General features: G+C 37.7%; 1 protein-coding gene across 3 annotated transcripts in view; it reads left to right on the top strand.

The window, feature by feature from the left end:
* Positions 1-16,338, top strand: part of LOC119787944 (partitioning defective 3 homolog) — a 502,126-nt gene that overhangs the window by 355,535 nt on the left and 130,253 nt on the right. The gene's annotated exons all lie outside the window — the stretch shown is intronic.

Raw genomic sequence — 16,338 nt, 5'->3', positions numbered from 1 at the left:
AACAAGCCCTGTTTAATTCTCTCCAGTGAGGAAGACAATATTGGTAGCAGGATGAATAAAAAGACAGCTTGCCTGCCTCCATTGTTCTCCACCAGCCAAATGAACTCAGTAATCAAACTGCCGTTGGTAATGACAGCTAATTGAATAGAAACAATAGAGCTTGATAGCGCGCCCTCTTACAGTAAAGGAAGAAAAAGATGGATGGCTGTTGAAAACATAATACATAGACACACAGACACACACACACACACTGCCACAAAAGCTGTCTCCCTACTGAATGGAACATCTGGAGGTTTTGCTTAAATAGCTGTAGCACATTGGCTCTTGGTGTTGAACTATGATTTCCAGTGAAGGTCTTATCCTTTCGCACTATAAACCACTCTGAATGTGGGCTTAACACATTTCTTTGGAACCTGGTAGGTCTGTTTCTCCATCCAGACATATCCCCTTTGAGCAGATCCCAAACACCAGGTTTGACTCAAAAAAAGAAAGTGGACATATACTATGTTCAGTTTCTTCGTGAGTTATTCAGGAAAATTTAACTTTTTTAAATGTTGTTGTGTTCTAACCTCCAAGTTCAATATATTTTATTTGGGTTATATGTAACAGAACAACACAAAACAGTTCATGACCATGAAGTGAGTCAGATAATGGTGTTCAAACCCTTTTACAATTAAAAATATGAAAAGTCAGCATTTCGATTCAACCACCTCTACTCTAAAGTGCATTTATTTTGGAGTCATCTAACTTAGCAAAGAGAGTCCAGGTGATAAATAACTTCCTGAATATAGTATAGTTGATAGGAAATCAGAACTGCATTTAAAGTTAAACACATCATCCCCTACATGAAACATGGTGGTGGCACCATAAAGTTATGGGGCTACGTTTCTTTAGCAGGCATAACCTGTTGGGCAGAGTTGTTGGAACTAAATAAAGGGAATTTATGAAAGATGTGTTATAGCTGAGGTGTCCAAAGCCAGGGTGGTGTGCCATGTTCAACACTAAGAAGATTTTGTGCAGACTTAATTGGTAGCCCAATTTAAGAAAGGTGAAATCGAATCAGATTTTAAGACATAGCTTTATTCTGATAAGAGGTCATGAAATGAAAAAACAGAAAAAAATGTATTTAATAAATTTGTTTAATTTGATTTCTATAATAAACAGCTTGACATGACTTACTGCACACTTTGCCACATTCATTCATTAAATATAATGGGGCGACAGTGGCGTTGGAGGTAGGAGTTTGCCCTGAAATCGAAGGGTTGACGGTTCAAGCCCCGGCTCTGACTTTCATTGTCGTTGTGTCCTTGGGCAAGACACTTCACCTGCATTGATGGTGGTCAGAGGGCCCGGTGGTGCCAGTGTACGGCAGCCCCGCTTCTGTCAGTGAGCCCCAGGGCAGCTGTGGCTACAATGTAGCTTGCCACCATTAGTGTGTGTGTGTGAATGGGTGAATGAATGTAGTGTAAAGCGCTTTGGTTAAGTCTCCTGACTTGAAAATATACTTATATATAAGTACATGCCATTTACCATGACAAATTACAGGTGTCGTTTTCAAAGAAATTGTGTTCAAAATCAATTTGTTTTTTATCTAAACATTGAAACTTTATCTTATAGTTTAGGAGAGGAGGCTTACAAGCTAAAAGCTTGGATTCAATGTGCAGAAGCTTCTAAACTAACGCAAATATTCACCCCTAACAGGAAAGTAAGATCAAACATAAAGCCACAGCTTCGACAGGGAAAATAAAAATGGACATTAAAGCTTATTTATGTGTTAGAATAGCCAATCAGATATTGGACATAAATATAATAAAAGAGAAGTGACAAACTTTAAAACTCGCCGTCAGTAACCGTCCTTAACCTATTTCTCTCAATGTACAAAGCTGGTAGAATCACATCCTAGAAGCTTTCAGCTTTCAGTTCAGCCAAGTGGAAATACAATATCATTATTTCAGAGGCGCTGATTGGAAATGCTTCCAGACATTTGAGATTTTTGGCTAAAACAAAACTCCTTACCCTGTACTTTGAGTCTGTATCGCATCAACGTTCTAATAAACTACAAGGAGCTTGTGCTTATGTTATTACGGTGATCAAAAGTAATGACTATTTTTAAAGGCCTTGCATAAACACGGCATATATCATATCCATCCTTTTATTTCTCACTGGTTTCACATTTTTCAGCGTCTTTGTCTCAAACAGACTTTCATTCCCTGTCTTGTTTGTATCCGTTCTGCATGTCCGATCTCTTCACAGGTTTCCTATGCAGGAATTAAGGCTTATTCTTTCTCTTTTCCCCTCCTCCCAAATCCTATCATTCACCCTGCCTGGGATTGTCCCTCAGTTAATGGAAATGGAATCTTAAGGGAAATTGTGGTTTGTTATAATAAACCAACGTGCCATGAAGTCAATATTCATAGCATTAAGGTTCAGCAGCGTGACAGCTCAGACATCCATTACTTCTTGTATTCTTTTTGACACCGCTGTTTTACACTCCTATGGTTCTAAACTCCATAGTAATAGTTGTCCACATAAGTCATCTTAACTGATTGATTATTTTTGCTGACATGGAGACTGGATATTTCTGAGTGCCTTTAAGAAAAACTGTTGAACTGATCAATTCCGGCTTGAACACCACCCAGAGCTGAACCCCAAATGTCTGCTCAGCTGATATTTGTGATCATTAATTCAAGCAGACAGTTTTGACAAGCGCTTTAAGTGATTAAAAGTAGTCCCTGAAAAGATGGAGCAGATTATTTCTTAAAAGGTTCACTCCTATAAGGAAGCAATGTCTTGTATTTAAAGCTCTGACCCTAATATAATTCTTGTAATTGATGGTTTGGCCTGTGATCCACACAGACACAATCCATTTACATTAGGTCACATATGATCTAAATTTATATCCTTTCAGAGTCTTGTGGGCTGCAAATGATGGGGATGAAAGTACATAAAAGTTTGACATCACTGCTAAAGCAAAGTGTCGCATCAATAAGTGGAGATCAGCCGAATATTCATCAGTAACATTTGGCCATTTTCTGCACAGCTTCTGTGCTTTATTGTTTCATGTCCATTTGAATAAACATCCTAAACAGCAGTAGAGCAGATAGACCTTTATACTCTAAAACTGCTGGGCTAAAAAAAAAATTAAAATAAAAAAGCTATTGATTTGGGTTCTTTTCCAATACATTTCTGTGCCAAATGTGGATCGATAACAGACCTGCGTTGATTAAACACAGCAGGTTTAAGTTTTGACCTGCCGTCCGTGGTACACCAAGAAAATAATGAATTCTTCTGTTGGATCTAATGACGCATCTTCAGTTACTGTAAGTCTATCCTTTCATGTCCAACACCGCCGGCATGAAACAATAGTAGAAAAGTGACTATAAATGCTTAAATTGATCCAATAGGTGCCTAAAAATTGTGTCAAAGGGACTTTTCAAAAAGTACATAAGAGGGATTTAAAAGAAAATAACCTGTAATCCAGTTTGCTGAATAACTTTATTTGGGTAAATTGCATTATCAAGCCATCCATTTTGCATATTTGTTCATTTGCTGTTGGGTTACCTGGTTGATTGTTTAAATATCCAGCAGTTTGTGGCCATAGGGGTGTAACATAGAAAGGCAACATAGAGAAACAAGGAACTAATTTGCAAACCAAAAATAACCTTTTTTTTAATGCAATTGCATGCTCAATGTTTTAATTTGTATTAATAGTTGCCTGTATTATTAATTATTCAACATTCATAGTTTGACTAAAGAATTGCAAATTCTTTAATCAAATTGTTAATGTTGACCTTAACTTGCACACATCTAGCAGATGAGAGGTTAATGCTATGTAAAGAGACCAAACTATTCTTCAGTTTTAGTCTCAGTCATTAACTCCACCAATTGGCAGGAGCTTTATTTTTTAGCATAATTTTTTTTTATCTGAGCATTTTATCCACATCCTTCAGAAGAGGTTAATTGATGTCTAAAGTCATTATCAGTGAACATCAATTGGAATAAACATGTCACTCACCACACAATAACACCGCTGACAACGATGAAAATTCATTGAAACATGTCAGGTATGTTTGATGACAAATCAGGTGACTGATAAGAAAATAGCTCCTGTCTCTGGTCTGTGAAGAATGATGAGATTCCTTCCTGACTCCTCTAATGGAACAAACTTGGTCACTCAAGTCTTTACCCCAGTACGACCCCCAGCATTTAGATTAAAGAAATACCCAGCGGTTTCAAAAGTTAACTTTCATTCAACAGAGGAAGCAAATATTCTGGCATTTTTAGTCCGTGGACGCTACCTATAACACATTTATCTGACTGGCTCATGTTAAGAGGTCGGAGAATTCAGCAAGTCCTCTGATTGGATCCGTAGTGACTGCAGGACTCATTCATCCCACAACAGCAGGGTGAAGCGGAAGGATGAAAGACTCACAGGCAGTGCGGTGTTGGTTGAGCTTCTATCAGTGTCTGGCTTATCTCTGCACATCCCAGTCCTGAAATAAAATTTTTGTGTCCAAAGTGATTGGACGTAAAAGAGAAATGTGACATTGTTCCGTCTCCATTTTCTGCCTGGGCTGAGCACCATTTTCTCTTTCTCTGAAGCAGCTGATTATGATGTCCATTCTCTGTTATCTGCTTGGCTCTGCCTGGCTTCTAATCAGCTACCAGCAGTCTTTTGACACTCTTTTTGTTACCCCTCCCTGGACTACAGCCCAACTCATCACTAATTCTGTTTTTTCTTGCAAAAAGGAGTTCTCGTTTTCTTATTTTTTTTTTTTTATACAGACCCACTGCTGACTTCAGGGGGACACTACCTCAATTCAATTTTAATTCAGTTTATTTATAAAGCGGCAATTTACAACACATGTCATCACGAGGCATTTTAAAGCAACAATACAGATACCTCACCCCCTGAGTCTGAAATACTCTGTACATTTCGATTTGGATACAAAAAACTAAAAAACAAAAACTTTTTTACGTGTTATAATTCACTTTTCTGATTACTAGAATAATTCATCTTTTCTGTTTTATATGCAAAAGAACCAATAGGCCTCTAGTTACAAATTTCAACTGAAAAAAGCAATCTGCTCCAACTATCCTATTATTTTTCGTCCACTTTGTCAAACTATCTCATTATTTTTTCGTATGGTATCTGCGTCTCATTTGCAGAGTGAGTTCAAAGGAAGGTCTAACTTGCTGATTGAGAAGAGTGATGAGATTTGTAATTATATTGATACCTACAGGAAGTTAATATGATTATTAACACCACAAAACAGAACAATTATCTCTGTGATTGCATTACAAGCCAAGTTTCCACACCGAGATGGGCTGTATGGGATTTGTGATTCTGCACAGACGGCTGCATGCAGAGTCATTTACTGTTCTTTGATTGGATTCAGATTCATTCTGCCCTCCACCTGCACTTCAAAACACTGCGAGCATGTTATGATGAAGGCGTACTGCAAAGAAAAATCTATTTCATGAATCTCAATTTGAAAGTAAGAGAGCAAATACATTCTGTTTCATCAGCCAAAACAATCCATGTTGAAGAGGCATGCTTTCAAACTACTAAGTGTGCTGACTTGAGATTGAATAAGAAATAAAGGCAACCCTCTCTTCTCACCCGTGTCATTTAAGGTGCATTAAACACTGACAGACCTATGGAAAGGGGCTTTGCTAGTTATTTTAGAGCATATATAGAGTCCTTTTGAATCAGAATGTGCATTTATTCATAGCAGAGGGATATGAAATAAAGATTTAAGCTTACAAATTGGCAGTAGAGGTCTATTTCTACAGTATTATTTAACAACGAAGTTTCAATAAACTCAGCATTTGTAATTGTTTAATTATTTCTGTGCTTAACATGATGCCTTCTATTTCCTTTTGTTGTTATACTACATATCTGATGAACTTCAAGTGTCAGAATTATACTACTAAGCTTTAAACGTGAACGAAAATAGCCAAAGTGGTCGGTATAATAGGAAAAACCCGGCACCCGATTAACAAAAAAGTTGCAATTATGTTATATTATTCAATATTATATCCATATAATAATTACTGTAATGTTGCTTGGGCTAGTACCCACCCAACTAAACTTGAATCTGTTTTTCGACTTCAGAAGCGAGCTTTAAAGGAATAGTACACCCAAAACATGATTAGCCTTCATTTTCTACTCACCCCCATGCAGAACAACACTCTGGAGTACGTTTTTGATATCTCAAATGCATCTGGAGATCTGGGAGGCTTCTTGCTGTCTGCTGACATTCAAATAATGGAGGTCTATGGCGCCCGAGGCAGAAAGGTCCATAAAAGTCCACAAAAAACGTGTCAATATTCCTCCATACTGCTCGTCCAATGTATTCCAAGTGTCCTGAGTGGGTAGCGTCCATAATTTACTCGAAACGAAGTCATTTAGAATGTTTTTAGAGCATAAACAGTAGTGTATAGGATTTCCTAAAAGCGCGTTCACGAGTCCAAGGAAACCGCGGCAGACCAAACCAGACGAAAGTGCGCATTCAGCTCGGCAAAGAACTCATGCTCTTCCTCAACACTGAAGTCCTCAGACATTTTTCTTTCGTTGTTTCTTTCTTTGCACAGGTAAACAGCACATTTCTTCTTCTACGCTTGCATTATCGGCAGAGCAGACGCTGAATGCGCGCTTTCATCTGGTTTGGTCTGCCGCGGTTTCCGTAGACTCGTGAACGCGCTTTTAGGAAATCCTATACACTATTGTTTATGCTCTAAAAACATTCTAAATGACTTCGTTTCGAGTAAATTATGGACGCTACCCACTCAGGACACTTTGAATACATTGGACGAGCAGTATGGAGGAATATTGACACGTTTTTTATGGACTTTTATGGACCTTTCTGCCTCGGGCGCCATAGACCTCCATTATTTGAATGTCAGCAGACAGCAAGAAGCCTCCCAGATCTCCAGATGCATTTGAGATATCAAAAAAGTACTCCAGAGTGTTGTTCAGCATGGGGGTGAGTAGAAAATGAAGGCTAATCATGTTTTGGGTGTACTATTCCTTTAAGACTAATATTTCGTGTAAATCGTAGACACCCCTCCCAACCACTGTTTGCTCAGGGAAGTATACTTAGTTTTTATCAAGTGAATCAACTTCAAATAACTTTATTCGTTTATAGCTCTATAAAAAAAGTTACTTCCCCAGCACTTTTGTAATATTTTTACTTTTAATAATGAATTTCACCAGTATCCAACTTGTAGTAGTTGTCTTATCAGGCCTCCTTACTCTCGTACAACTCAAACACAGTTTAGTGTATTATAGAGAGGATCAAGGATATGGAACAGTCTTCCCACATCACTGACAGATCTTTCTAAAGAACAATTTAAACGGAGAGTAAAATTGCTGCTACTAAGTTATCTGAATTTTCCATATGGATTTGTGGTCTAAATGATATTTTAAATTGTTTTATACAAAGAAATGTTGTTTTTTTCTGTTTTGTTTACATCATATAGATGTCTGAAATGGTGAAATATATTAGTTTTTATGGACGCTGCAACTCATTAAGCCCCTTGAGGGTTTTTCGGCAGTTGTCCATCACATCATTTTTTTTTTTTTTAGTGAAACATTATTCTGTTTTTATGTTTTTGTTGTGGGAAAAAAAATTCTGTACTCCACAAATGGTCCGAAATTGTTCATATCCAGATATATTGTCAGTCCTCCTTACTGCCAGATATGAAATCAAGACTAAAGAAATCACTAAAGTAGCAAAATATATGTTTTTTATTGTCAATAACCAAAACCTCTTGGTAGGATTTACCAAGAGCAGATGAGCATCCAAGCCACTGACATGTCAGCCTGCAATATATTGAAGAGCCATTTTTAAAGCTTTGAGACTCCGAAGGACTTCAGTGAGAAACATTATTTACCAATGAAGAAAAAATGGAGCAATGATGAACCCTCCCAGGAGTGCACAGCCGACCAGGCTTCATCAATAATCGACCCCAAGAGAGACTTCCAAGATGCAGGCACTGATCAATCATTTACCAAAAGACATCTTGATGATCCCAAAGTCCTTTGAGAAAACATTTAGTGGACTGATAACACAAAATTGAGTTTTTTGGAACGTGTGACCCATAAGACCTGGCATAGAAACTAAGGCGTTTTTGTCAAAAAAATAAAAATTGAACATCCTGCTTACAGTCCTGCATGGTGTAGATCCTATTCAAATGATGTATCATGATTTTAAAACATTCTTCTTCGCTAAAAACCTAATAAAGTTGTGTTAAAACAATGATGTAATGATGTTACATTGTGTTTACTCAGATTTCTTTTACTCAACTCAACATTTAATTACAGTCTTAGGGCAAAATGTTATTTCACAACGCGCCAGTTGGTGCTGAGGGATTTTTTTCCCCTTTTCAAATGAAATCTCAAAGAAATTTCAATTATCTTTAATTTCTTTTTTTTTACTAATTACATTTTTTAAACTGATATAAAATATCTGTAGGGCAATCAGTTATTTTTCCCAGCACAGGGTTTGCACAAGGGAAAATCCCCAATAAATGTACACATGTGCAGCTAGTTCATGTTTTTTACATGGCAGTGCTCAATCGATCATAAAGACTCAAAATAAATAAGATGCTTCTTATTGTTGTTAGTGTATGTAAACTTTTCGCCAATACTATCAGAGGAAGAATTGGTGTTTTACCATAAAATATGGATATGTTTTAAATCAATAGCCATCTGGCTGAAACATAAGTTTCCTAAAGACATGTTTGGTGTTTGAATTAGAGAATAAAGTTTATCTACCTTGGTTTCCTCAGCATTAGACTGTCTAGACGTTATTTACTGCAAAGAAATGCCATTCCAATACATAGTGATAAAAGCTTCGAAGTGAAAGCATTCTCCCTCTTCTTTCAACATACTGTACAGCACTGGAGAAACTGAAGGTTAACTAAAAGCTTTCTTTGTTTCTCATCAGCTTAATTAAATGAGAACACAGAGCAAGGATGCAGTGGGATACTTTATTGTCCTATTATCTCCAATGGCTGTTAGATTTGAAACCACACAGCTTTCTTTGCTAAATGTGGTATCGGGTGAGGAGGGGTGGAGAAGACAAGCTGGTAATTGGGGATGTACAGTAATAATGTGTTTAGCCTAGGCCACTATTTTCTCCATGCTATCATACCAGACCATTAATTGGTTAATGGAGTATATGTCACAGTGAACAGGGGTGGTCTCTGAGGAGAAAGTGGGCGAAGGAGATGAGGTGGCAGTGAAGCTGTTACAGGTTGCCAAAGTAAAACACTGTTAGCAGGAGTGGAAGGTCTGAGGCTAATGAGCAGAAAAGTGCTCCACACATTCTGATGCTCTTGTCTGCTTTCAGAACAACTCTATTTCTAAGTATTTCTTAAGCCATTTGGGTGAATATTTGGAAACACTGAGCAAAGAACAAGATTTCACACTGTTTGTTCTTAATAGATTTAGAATGGTGAAAATTGGCTGTTAGTTCTACTAAAGAATATTGTGTACTTACATTGTGTTTCCCACATGTTTCTTTTAAGAAAATATAAACTTAAGTTAGTAAAAAGTGCTCACACAGTGCGTAATGATGAAAAGCTAGACATATATAACATAAAAAGTAGCTTACCATGTAACTCACTGTACTATATCCCAGCACATGCAATATATCTATATGCTTACACTTAGTTTTAGAATAGCAGTGCAGGCAAATTCCCCTAACCAAACAAGGAGGAAAGTAGGTTTTTAACGGCAGGAAGAGTAAACTAGCAATTGAATTTTAAATAATCAATTAACCATTGCATGTTGTCGGACGTACTTCCTTCAATGTCGTTGTTGAGTTTTGATTTAATGTTTGGGACATAAAATAGAGGACCCCACCCCCACCCCAACACACAAACACACACACACACACACGATAAATTCAGTTTATTTATATAGCAGCAATTCACAACATTTGTCATCTCAAGGTACTTTAAAGAGACAATTCAACCAGATCATACAGTCAAACTGATTCAGAGTTTTCTATCTAAGGAAAACCTGTTGATTGCATTAATTCATTGACTCAAAAGCAATCTCTCACATCATACAAATAAAACATCTCTGTTGGTTAATGTCTCCCATCTTATGCATGAAGCTGCTGCTGAACTGGAGAGCTCCTTCAGTTAGACTGCTGCGTCCTAAATGCACCAGGGAGCGTTATCACAGATCCTTCCTTCGAGCAGCTGTAAGACATTGTTACATTCATGCTGAGTTTTGCACGGTTTCTGTATTAATCACCTAAATAACATGCTGCTGTCATTTTTGCATATCCCTGGTATTGCTGCTACTTTCACATATACATTATAATCTTGTGCTTCTAAAACGCCACAATTACCCCATTGTGGGACATTAAAAGGATTCTCTTCTATTCTATCGAGTCGCTTTCATTCAATGATGTCGCTGCTCCAACAGGTAGTCCGGATAGAACAACATGTAGGGGTGCTGAGGTAGCTACAAGTTTTTGCACTTAATGGTATTAAATAATGAGCACTAGTAATAGAATTAAGAAAATTATGAACAATGATCTCAAAATAAATATTAATCAACATGAAATAAAGCCGGCTAGTGAATTTAAGTATCTAGGTGTAGTTTTAGATTCAAAATTAAAATTTGATGCCCATATTAAGAAAATGACAAAAACTATAAAGTAGTGCTGTCAATCGATTAAATTTTTTTAATCGCGATTAATCGCATTTTAATCGCACATTTTTTTCCTGATTGAAAATCATTTAAATACTCTCGATGACATACAAAAAAATACATACAGGCTAGGTTTGTGCCAATGTTCTTTTTTTAAAATGAAAACAGGTCACAGACACTGATTTATGCCAAAAATAACAAATATGTAGCCAAAAAAAAGGCCCTGAAAACAGGCTGATGTAAAAGACAGTCTTTACATTTTAATACAGTCTTTTGAACAAAGACAAGCATTTTACCCTACTGCTATAAAATGCAGTAGAGTTAACATTAGATGTTAATTAACCAAGATAATAATGAACAATTTTCAATCAATACATCAAAATCAATAGACCAACATCACTAGATGGAGGTAGTCTATGCTCTAGAAAGTTACTTTTCAGCCTCTTAACAAAAATGACCACACACACACAAGCACCCACACACACACACACACACGCGATACTGACCTGTGGCGTACACAGACGGCAAGAGTGCCGTAGCAGATTCCATTTCACCTCAGTAATCTGTTTTCTCAGCGTATTTCAGGTTGCTACTAGTTACCAGACACTCAACTTGTTTGTTGGTGGTGGGGCTTAAAGAAAAGGCACTAGCGCTACCCAGTGTATGAGCGTCTTTTTCCCTTGAGGAGGTCCGCTCTCGAAGCCTATGAGAAATGCATACACTGGGGGAAAATAGCCCCGCCTTCCCGCAGCAGCGGGATGTACTGGGAAAATTGTACCATAAAACCACATAGCGTTAATCTCACGTTAAAAAAATTATCGGCGTTAAAATGGCCTCGCGTTAACGCGATAATAACGCAATAATTTTGACAGCACTACTATAAAGACAAATATAAACTGTTTTCGAATGATTCGACCATATGTATCAAATCAAGCTGCACAAGTATATTTACATGCAATGATTTTATCCCATATGTCTTATTGCTCCATCGTTTGGGCCCAGGCCACAAAGTCTGTTTCAAAACCTTTACTCTCACTTCACAAGCAAGCATTAAAAATATTCGATCAAAAACCGGTGAAGTGGCATCACTGCAAAATTATAAAAAAAATACAATATGATGACATTTGAAAATTTTATAAATTTCTCATTTTCAAAAGCTATTTTTAAATGCCTTAATGGTCTTGCGCCTGAGGTAATCTGTAAATTTGTTTTAAAGTATGCAAATGAAGGAATCAGGACAAGAGCTGGAGCTAGTGGGAACTGCAGGATTAAAAGATGTCGGACATCTATGGGTCAGTCCGCCTTCTCAGTGAAAGCATCACATCTCTGGAACTCTTTGCCTCTGGAGCTTAAGTCACAGACTGATATTCGACTTTTCTCCACAAGACTGAAAAAGTGGCTCAAAAAACAATCAAGAGTGTGAGCACTAAACTGGCTTGTACTGTACATTTTTGTTTTAACTTCTCTTGTTTTGTTTTTTTGTGTGTTTTTATGTATTTGTGTGTCGTTACTAACCTCCCTCCCCCTTAATGCTAACACCTTTTAAAAGCCTAACGATGGACGAAGGCTGCAAATTAGCCCATGGCTACAAGCCTTATGTACTTGGACATCGGCCACCTGTTTGGTTGCAATGTTTAATTGTACTGTCCTTGTCAAATAAACAAATAATAATAATAAAAAAAAAAATAATAATAATAATTTCGGTATCAGCAAAGATGTTACCTATTACATAAATAAAAATATAAAAAAAAAAGAAAATTGAAAAGAAAATTAAAGGGTTGACAGCAAAAACATCCATAATAAAGGTTCCCAATGTAAACCTATTTACAATGCTTCAGCACCACTGCCATTCAGTACTCACTATTATTACTGTATCCTTAAACCACCTGTGTTCACACTAATGAACTCTCCTCAGTCTTGCAAATGCAAGAACCTGTGGTGAAAGTGATGGTTGACCTACCGTCTGATTAATTTGACTAGTAATTATCTGATTACTTTGGAGCATTCAGAGAGCATTAGTTTCAGTCCCAGGCGGTCAGTTGACTCCTTACTATGAGAATATGTCAAAGCAGATGTTGATATTTTGGTAAAGTATCATACTCAGTTCTGATGCGACAAATAATTCTGCATGTATTCCACATGTTTGATCCCAATACACATGAAATATTCAGAACATCACCAAATCCAACCTAATGCACAAACAACACTTCAAAGACATGACAGCATAGGATGTTTATAGACACTTCCCTTTCTTTTCCCCACATTTAAATCGGTGTATCATTATTTTTTTTTTTTGCATATATAACAAGATAAGAAAACAGAATAATAGAGATCTAAAAAGCATTTAATCTTTACAAAGTCAGTTTTTGTAGTATGACATTTAGAAATAAACTTGGGATAAGCATTCTTCCTTAGGAAGTTGTTTTGTTACTTTGCCATCTTTTGTTGCTCTTTCATACTTTACATCAGAGAAAAAAATGTTGCTGTTTTTTGCACAGAAAAATATGCATCGTTTAAAAGTTGTAACACCAACTGGATCCATTCATATCAATGAAAATGGCACCACATGACCTGCAATTTTACTTGTTTTGATAAAGATTAGTCTTTTAATGGAAATGTGCTTATTTATCCTTTTCTTTCCTTTTTTATTTTCAGTGAGACTTACTCAGTCTGGAAGGATTTTTTTTTTGTTTAGCCTGATGTTGCTTGTCTAGCCAAAGCCATTACCTCAACTCAAATATCAATAAGATTGTTTTTTATGGATTTGATTAGTCCATAAAGCACCGGAGGGTCTTGAAATCCCACGGGAAGGACGTGAACCTGCAGTAACACCGTTTCCAGATCATTTCCAACTGATATCTGACATCATTGTGCTGGAAGAAGAGCTTGTGCAATTTTTTTTTAAGCACTCATCTTAAAACAGACTAAATTGATAATTTTTTTGTAGTGAACCAGCTTCTCAAATATTCAAAAAAACAACGGATTAGCTTGCTGTTAAACATGACAGCACATCCTGGAACATTGCATCAGCCTTTCAAATCTCATTCTCCAGATAATACCAAGAAAATGGGATTTTGAACGGCCAGGAACAAACAAGGCAGCCTATGGACAGGATGTGGGAATTGGGTTAATCTGGCACTGAAAAATGGTGATTGTTTGAAATGTGATTACTGTTATTAAAACACACAGACCTGGGAGAGGCAATTCTGCAGGGGATCCGTGCTGTGTTCCCAACCTGCCAATCATCTCCGAAGAGCAGCAGTGGGGGGTCAGAGGTCAGCTATGACCTGAGGTAACAGGGAAGTTTAGCAGCAGTAGGAGGCTGTGCCTGCTTGTATCTCTGTGTGCATGAGTGCATTCCCTTGTAGCACATCCAACATCTGGAACCAGTGAACGGGTAGGTGGTTGATGCCTGGGTCACCAAAGTGGAAGTTCAGCTGCCCTCTTTGGCTGTCCTCAGTCCTGCTCTCTCTCCCCACTGTCCCCTTGTCTTCTCCTGCGGTGCCAAATCCCCTTGCACACATGCGGCGTTAGTCTTGTTAGCTGCAGACAGATGGGCATTCACATGGAACCATTCTGTGAGACAGGAAAGGTCTGTGAAAGGCTGTGTTGTATGGCAGTGTTCCCAGGGTAGTAACAACATTAAATGGATATGAGAGAAGAAAGGGAGATTTCCTTCCCACATTCTCTTATTTGCAATGCTAATAGATCACCATGGTGCCATTCTCTGCTTACATGTAAGAGAATGCATATCTATCTAGAGCCTGGCATTTTTACCCCATTCTCCTTCACTAAGTAGTGCAGACTTTGTCAGACTGAATCCAAAAGTTTTGCCAAAATAAGAGTTGTTGAGACATAAAAAAAAAGCTTTACTATAACAGCCTATTATAGCACTGCATTTATAGAGGAATTGGTCTTCATGATCCATTTGAAAACAGACATGTCTATGGAGCAAATGGGCCAGACTGAGATATGCACATCAATAAAACCTTTCAATAAACAGTGTACTTTACCCATGGTAAGAGCTAAGGAGACAGGAAACAGATAAAGTAAAATAGCAATCAATAGGCTTCAAAAGAACAAATGTGGAACAACAAGGATGCTTATGAGGCACAAAGCATTATAAGCTCAACGTATTGCTCTCCCCTACACATGAAATTGCAAAATAACCTCTGCAAACTTCATCAAAAGCTCTCTGACCTCACCCAGGCTTTGCTATGACTGTGTTTTCTTTCCTTTAAACATAGTTTCCATTATATTTTCTATATTTTAAAATCCCTCATCTGTTTTGTTTTATTTTAGAAGCACAGTTTGGTCATGATGTGGGGCAGAATATTTGATTAACAACTAGCATAGCTCTTTAATAACGCCTGCAGCTCTGCTTTCCTTACATTTAAGAAAAGCATCTCCTGAATATTTTATATTTTACTTTTTATAATTTGCTTGAGTCAAATGCAAGATTTTCTTCCACTTTTGTCATGGTTATTTCTAAGGCTCGGACCCATATGCAATGAAGCCAAACAGAGAGACACAATATAAAAGTTCAACGGGTTTTATTGAAGTGTATATTGAATTTGGTGCAGAGGGAAGACAGACTGTTAGGTTCAGGCTCAGTGGGAAATTGGAGTTGTCAATCTTGAAGGAGAGGATTAGTTGCCACTCACGTTTCCAGAGAAGAAGACACACTTAGACTTCAGTCTGTGTGTTGGTCCTCCAGAGAAAGTTTGATTCGGTGGAGGGCGGAACAGGGTTTACCCAGAACTCGGACGGAGTGGAATGATGTAGCTGCTGGTTGCAACTTAGTTTTCCTGTGGTACTTGAACGGGTCATGGTAAAGATGACTTCTTAACTCAGAGAGATCTCAGTGTGCTCAAAGGTGGCTGGATCCAAACCTCCTGTTTAGAAGGCTTCCTGCCGAAAGGCAAAGAAAAAACAAAGTTGAGACTCGGGGAGAAACAAGCGCTCAGTTAAACTCAATGTGATCTCAGCTTGGCTAGAGGACAAAAAACTCAAAATGCAAAAACTTAGATTAGACTCAGCATAAACAAGGCTTGGCTAGAGTACCACAAACGGGCAAACATTCTGGCGTCGAAGTAGTGGCAACCAGCAGCTTAAGAGCAGTCCGCTGATGAGGCAACAGCTTGCAGGTGTGTGAGGAGGCGAAACGGAGCCAGGCGCCTCCTGGTGGTGGAAGGGAGAAACACAAAAGACAAGACAAACAGACGAACACAAAAACTGGGATCCTGACAACTTTGTTGGACAGTGGAAAGGAAGTGAAAACCTTGGCACATTACCGCATAAAATAGGGCATCTAGTCACCCTTTGCTGAGAGTGTCTATGCAATATGACAAAAAATAAAAATGGTTTGTAGAGTTGGAGGCCAGCGGTGTGACCTCATCGATTTAAAAAGCAAGTCACTTGTGTTAAATTTTAGTAAGGGTTATTGAATTTAATAGATTAAATTCAAATGCATTCCATATTTTTGGTTTAAAACATCAAAATGGTGTATTTTAGAATTATGCAACACTTCCTGCTGGTCTGTCACATAAAATTCCACTACAATGGACTAAAGTTTGTGGAATCTAAAAAGGTTTGCAGCAGTTAGAATCCTCCAGCACACTCAGTCCTGTTTCGTGTCATATTCCATTGAAAGCCTTATAGTT

The sequence above is a fragment of the Cyprinodon tularosa genome, unplaced genomic scaffold (genome assembly GCF_016077235.1).
Source record: "Cyprinodon tularosa strain WSP-4 unplaced genomic scaffold, ASM1607723v1 ctg306, whole genome shotgun sequence".
Classification (NCBI taxonomy): domain Eukaryota; kingdom Metazoa; phylum Chordata; class Actinopteri; order Cyprinodontiformes; family Cyprinodontidae; genus Cyprinodon; species Cyprinodon tularosa.
The sequence above is the reverse complement of the archived record's forward strand: the minus strand, read 5'-3'. Positions and strand labels throughout refer to the sequence as shown.